This window comes from Budorcas taxicolor, chromosome 16, assembly GCF_023091745.1.
Source record: "Budorcas taxicolor isolate Tak-1 chromosome 16, Takin1.1, whole genome shotgun sequence".
Classification (NCBI taxonomy): Eukaryota; Metazoa; Chordata; class Mammalia; order Artiodactyla; family Bovidae; genus Budorcas; species Budorcas taxicolor.
Genome location: NC_068925.1, coordinates 24,312,129 through 24,318,379, shown reverse-complemented (window position 1 = coordinate 24,318,379; position 6,251 = coordinate 24,312,129). Strand labels below are relative to the sequence as shown.

At 42.6% G+C, this 6,251-nt stretch overlaps 1 pseudogene; it reads right to left on the bottom strand.

The window, feature by feature from the left end:
* Positions 1 to 327: 327 nt before the first annotated feature.
* On the bottom strand, positions 328 to 784 carry LOC128061721 (40S ribosomal protein S18-like; annotated as a pseudogene).
* Positions 785 to 6,251: the final 5,467 nt, after the last annotated feature.

Below are 6,251 nucleotides of genomic sequence, written 5' to 3'. Positions count from 1 at the left end.
ATGTTTGGCTTGGTGAGAGCCTTTGACTTGTTCCTCATTTTCCCCTGGTTGTGGGTGAGCACCTCTCTTTGCTGTAATTTTGGATAAGGGACACAGAGACTCTATCTCCTCTCTTCTGATCCAGCCCAGCACTCACAGAAACATAATCACCACCATCTTCTACTACCAACTCCAGCAAGAAGCCACTCCTTGTTACTTCTGACTCCCCTACTGTAACAGCCTATATCCCCCTTTGGGGCTAATTTCCCCCTTAAATTATGTCCACTAACTACTGTCAGCTTTTTAGCTCCCCACTCCCTGCCTTTTTAACAGACAAAGGCGACACATTTATTTCTTCTTGGACACATCCACGGTGCTGCCACAGCATCCTGTGGTCCTGGTGTGTCAGCCTCAGACACGAGGTCTCCAGAAGCAGGAAGCCCTCTGTGGGCCCAAATCTTCAGTTGCTCCAGGTCTTCACAGAGCTTGTTGTCTAGACTGTTGGCCAGGACTTGACTGTATTTTCTATCCTTCACGTCCTTCCATCCGTAAGAACCAGTCTGGCATCTCGTATTGCTGTAGATTCTACGTGGTGGTGATCACACGTCCCCCCCACCCCCATTCTCTGTGAACTCTCCTGCCCTCATGGTGAGCTTGATGTGTTTTTCCTCAACACCGCATGAGTGCATCTGTGCTCCACGCCCTTCACTGGAGTGATGACAAGGGCAGTTTCCCACCGCCCATTGATGCTGGTCTTGAGGACTCACAAAACGTGCTATAACTTCTCAGGGATTACTAGAGACATGGTGGAGGCCCCAGTGGAGGACCTCTTCAGCTCCCCTCTATGCTTAGCTTTTTCACACTCATTGGGGTTCCGTCCCATCACTCTGTTGAGCCTGGACTCTCCAAGGTCACACATGACTTTCTAGTTGGTTCTCAGTCCTCTTGTGACTTGACTTCTTCGCTTGTTCCTTGACCTCTGTGTATCTACATTAAGAGAAAACTTGAAACCCCAAAGTAGAATGATGAATTGGGACATTAAATATTAGGGTAGAGATTTAGGGTTTCATTCAGTAGGGATTGGGGACTCAATCATGTTTGTCATCTGTGTTTAACAAAGGAGTACATGAATTAACCCAAAGAGGAAAAATGAGTGGAAGATCTTCACTATAGCCTAGGTGGAGAAAAGCACTGAAGGTCCTCATGGGGAAAATGGTAAAGGGAATCGAATATAAAGCAAAGATGGAAGATACACTGAGAGAGTCTCATAGATAAGACATGGAGATTGGTAACATACGTGGAGAAAAAGCAGCAAGAGAGCCATGCCCTTCTCTAATTTTGACCTTCATTTTTGACCTTCATGTTTTTGCTCATATGCTTGCTTTTTTGTTATGTCTGTTCTTATTTATCCCTGTTTATTGAACTCCACACTTCCTATCAGGACTCTTTAAAATTTTTATGAAATCTTCGATCACCCCAGTTAGCATTATAGTTAATTTTTAAGAATCTTGTAATGCTTAGTATATCTTTAACCTTTATCTTATTATTTCACACAATCTCTTCAATCTGATTCATGTGATTATCTCTCCCTACCTCTTATCTATCTATCTATCTATCTATTAATATTTGGCTTCCCAGGTGGCACCTGTGGTAAAGAACTCGTCTGCCAATGCAGGATGTGTAAGAGATGCAAGTTCAGTCCCTGGGTCAGGAAGATCCTCTGGAGGAGGGCACTCCAGGATTCTTGCCTGGAGAATCTCATGGACAGAGGAGCCTGGTGGGCTACAGTCCATAGGGTCGCAAAGAGTGGGACATGACTGAAGTGACTTAGCGTGCATCTATTAATATCTGCCTATTTATGAATAAGAAGATATGGAAATAAGGAAAGTGGAAGGAGAATGTCGATAAGTATCAGGTTACATGGTCTCATGACCAAGGTGAAATTACAGACTCTATTTCATGAGTTTGACTTTTTTCTCTATTACAGTTTTGCTCTTTTTATTTCAAAATATTTTAACTTGTGATAAGATTTTACAGTTAGATTCTTAGGAGCTTTAGTTATAATAGAATGACTAGGAGGAACTTAGCCTTTGGTAAATATTAGTCACACTTTCCATGTCTCTCGATGAACTGGAAGAGGGTGCTGTTTCTTATTCTTGGAAATTTAAGAATTTTTTTTTGTTTGTTTATAACGTTAAGTTAAACAATTCTCCTGAGAATCTTTCTGAAGAACTTATCCTCATGTGACTGAATGCAACTTAACCAGGTTTCTAGAATTTTGTTGGTCATACCCAACAAAACAAAATTGCTTTTTTTCCACTGAGTTTTCTTTCTCTAAAGAACTTCCTGTTTTGGTTCTTAAGAAAAATGTAATATTGAGTGTTTGAGTAATACATTAAGGCAAATGAATCTTCTCTTCTTCTACCCTTCTATTTTAAATATGACTAAACTTTGAGAGTCGTTTTAGAAGCCTGGGTAATGTTTCCAGTGAGATTCTCCCAGGTACAGTTGAGCTGAGAACAAGTTACATAGACGTTTTCTAAATGAACCGTGTTCACACATAAGCACATTAAGATGTCTAGCTTTCTGCTCTTCCTCTTTCTCTGCATTAATATATACTTTATTTGCCTGTTTTTAATGATGAGTAAACTGCTTTGCCTTTTCACTTTCTTTCACATATTACAAATATGGTTTCATACTCAGAATTTAGAAGAAATGCAAATTTTTGTGAAAAATGCCAACTGCAGTACCATCTTCAAAGATTCTGTTCAGGAGCTCTGGGATGGAGCCCCATTTTCTGCTTTTCTTCTTTCTTTCCTTCTTTGGCTGCACGGGTTTTAGCTGTGGTGTGCAGGCTCAGTGGTTGTGGTATGCCGGCTTAGTTGCCCCACAAAGTGGGGGCAGTCTTCTAGACCAGGGATCGAACCGTGTCCCCTGCACTGGCAGGCAGGTTCTTAACCACTGGACCACCAGGGAAGTCCCAAAGCCCTATTTTCAATATCCACCATCATCATCCCACCTTCCCTAGAGCATTTAGGTGTCTTTGGGGCTGTGCACCACACTTTGAGGAATACTAGAGAAACTAGAAAAGTGAATTTTGCCTTTCATTACATAATCTGTTCCCAGTCGCCTCGAGCCCCTCGGGTGTGTGGGTGTTAGTCACTTAGTCAAGTCTGACTCTTTGACCCCATGGGGTGTTGTCCACCAGGCTCCTCTGTCAAAGGAATTTTCCAGGCAAGAATACTGGAGTGGGTTGCCATTTCTTTCTTTCTGCCATCTCTTTCTTCCTGATCCAGGGATCGAACCCAGGTCTCCTGCATTGCAGGCAGACTCCTTACCATCTGAGCCACCAGGGAAGCCCAGGCCCCCCAGGGAGCAACCAGTAGATTTAGGTTTGTAAGTTTCCTCCAACTCATTTCTTTGGAAGAGTTATAGGGTGTGTACCCTGCTATAACTCAGTACATAAGAATGAAGAGGATTCTCTTAAGATGACCTCTCTTTATCACTTCTAACCTCTTATTTTTGGTTGTGGCCATTTTGTGTATCACAGGGAATCCTTAAATAACCTTTCTAAAAAAGTGCACTAAAAAGTAAATTAAAAGTAAAAGGCCTTTTAAATGGTGTTCAGGTATCAGATAAGGATTTGGACTTAATGGCCCTGAGATTCAATAATTCAATAAAATGTGCTTCTGTAATGTTACACTGGATGTTAAAATGACATATTAAGATACAGTAAAACTCCTTTCTCTGAGAGAATGTGCTACTAAAGTTGTGAGTTTACTTCACATCTCTTTCCAGCCTTTTCTTTTCCCCTTTTGTTGGAAATACTTGCCTTTATCATTTGATGTATTATTGTTTTGGTGTTTGGTGCATAAATATTACAACCACTATGAGTAACTGGACTGTCTATTGACATAGTTTGCCAATTGTTATAAATAAAGAAACCAAGATATATCAAAATGTCAGAGCTGGTTAAAGACGATATCTCAGCTAGAATGAAGGGAAGTAGGTGTTGTTTTTTATGACACTGTCCCCAGTGTGTTAAGCTCCTGTCATCATTTCATTCTTTTTTTAATTTTTATTCTTACTTGAGTCATATGAGGTAAGTATAATGATTCCAGTGTTACTGAGGAGAAAACAGAGACTCAGAGATGAACTTGCCTTGATCACACTGACCAAAGTGGCAGAGGTGAAATGTGTAGTGTGACTTGCCTGTCTCTGAACTCTCTGCTTTTTCTATTAGACTGTGCTGATATGATCCCTCATTCAGTGAAGTGGATGCCAACAGAATCAAAATAGGTTTTGTTCTGCTTCTGATGCGGAACTGACACTTTCCTAAAGTTCCCAGCTGTTGCAGTGTAGCACAGGAGGATGAGCCTGGTGCTCTGTGATGACCAGGAGGGGTGGCACGGGGGCAGGGAGGAAGGCTCAAGAAGGAGGGGATATATGCATACATGTAGCTGAGTCACACAGTTGTATAGCAGAAACCAACACAACTTGTAAAGCAATTATATTCCAATAAAAAATAACAACAAAAATAAAGTTCCTAGCTATTGATTGAAGAGTGGCAGGGCATAGCTTCTAAGGGGGCAGGTACAGAAAACTGGAGAGGTGGGAGAAATCAAGACAGATCAGAGAGAGCTGCTTGAAGGGTTTCAAACTCTCCACCAACCCCTGGCTCCTGGGATGGTTTGATTTTGCTGCTCTTTCCTTACCTCCTTCTTTTCAAGACTTAACTCACCTTAACTCAAACCCTTCCTGCTGGTGGGTACCCCATTCACAAGGGAGCAGATACCAGATGGGAGAAACTGAAGAGACAGTTGTTCGGTGATTGTTCTCATGAGTTATAGACTCATGGTTGGAGGACTCTGATTTGAAAGCTTGGCTTCAAACCCATTGACAAAATAGCATGATTTAAGTGGTGAGTTGGAGATGGGGATGGGAGTGGCCTAATTTGTGGACTAATTTGTTCTTTAAATTTACCTAATGGGTTGCAAGGAGGGGAAGTATCTGCTGGGGACACATGATGGGTTCTCCTAGGAAACTGACTTCACCAGCTAATTCTTTAGAAAGTGGATTCAGAAAGGAGACAAGCGGCATAAATCTACCAACAAAGGGAACAGGCTCTGTGTCTGGGGCTGGGTCAACGACCCGAGAGGCATTCCTGTCGCGATACAACTTAGACATTTGATCAGGGGGCAATCGCTCACGCTGAATGATTTTCAAAGCTGTTCCAGGGCATTTTTCAAGCATTTAAACTTTGGGTCCTCTTTCCCACGGTGTGAAGGCCAAGAGAAGGGATCCTAAGCTCTCTTCCCTAGCCCCTGTGATGGGAATTCAGGGGGAAAAGGTCACCCATTCTTGTCTCACAAAAGAGAACTTATCCATCCATTGTCAGGCAAAGGAGTTTCAGATCCTGCAAACAGGGGAACTGCCGAGACCTTGTTAGCAACACCCAGCTCCACCCCAAGCTGGTGCTTCAGGGCAAGTGATGGTGGCCACGGGTCTTGTCCTACTTCAGGTGAAAAGGGGGGTTCATTCTGCTTTCTTTTGACATCTTTCTTTTCCTTTCCATGCCAGTAAAAACGTGCGCTCCCAACCACCACCTTGTTTACTTTGTCCTGGGGAGAACTTCTGGAGAGAGCATGAGAGAAATGAAGAAAAGGGCAAAATGGCTGTAGTGGTTTTTCCAGATCTCTCTGATCCCTTTTCTCACTCAAGAATATTTCATATCACAGGATTTTCCTTCTTCTCTTCTGTACTGGTGGTACACCCAAGATCTTCATATCCTTTCAATCACAGATTAAAGATGCAGAATAGGGGAATAAGAGGAGAAAATTGTATTTTAAAATTTTGTTCCATTTATATTCAGTTCAATTCAGTCACTTAGTCATATCTGACTCTTTGCGACCCTGTGGACTGCAGCATGCCAGGCGTCCCTGTCCATCACCAACTCCCTGAGTTGACTCAAACTCATGTCCATCGAGTCAGTGATGCCATCCAACCATCTCATCCTGTCGTCCCCTCTTCCTTCTGCCTTCGGTCTTTCCCAGCATCAGGGTCTTTTCAAATGAGTCAATTCTTTGCATCAGGTGGCCAAAGTATTGGAGTTTCAGCTTAAAACTCTTTGAGGTTCTCACCCTGATTATAACAGCAGGGGCCATGAGGCCACTTTGCTGTGAATGCATTTCCAGTCCAGCCAACTAGGTCAACACTCATATGAATTAATAGGTCCTGCTAGACCTTGGCTTCCCCATCCTTGCCTTACTGAG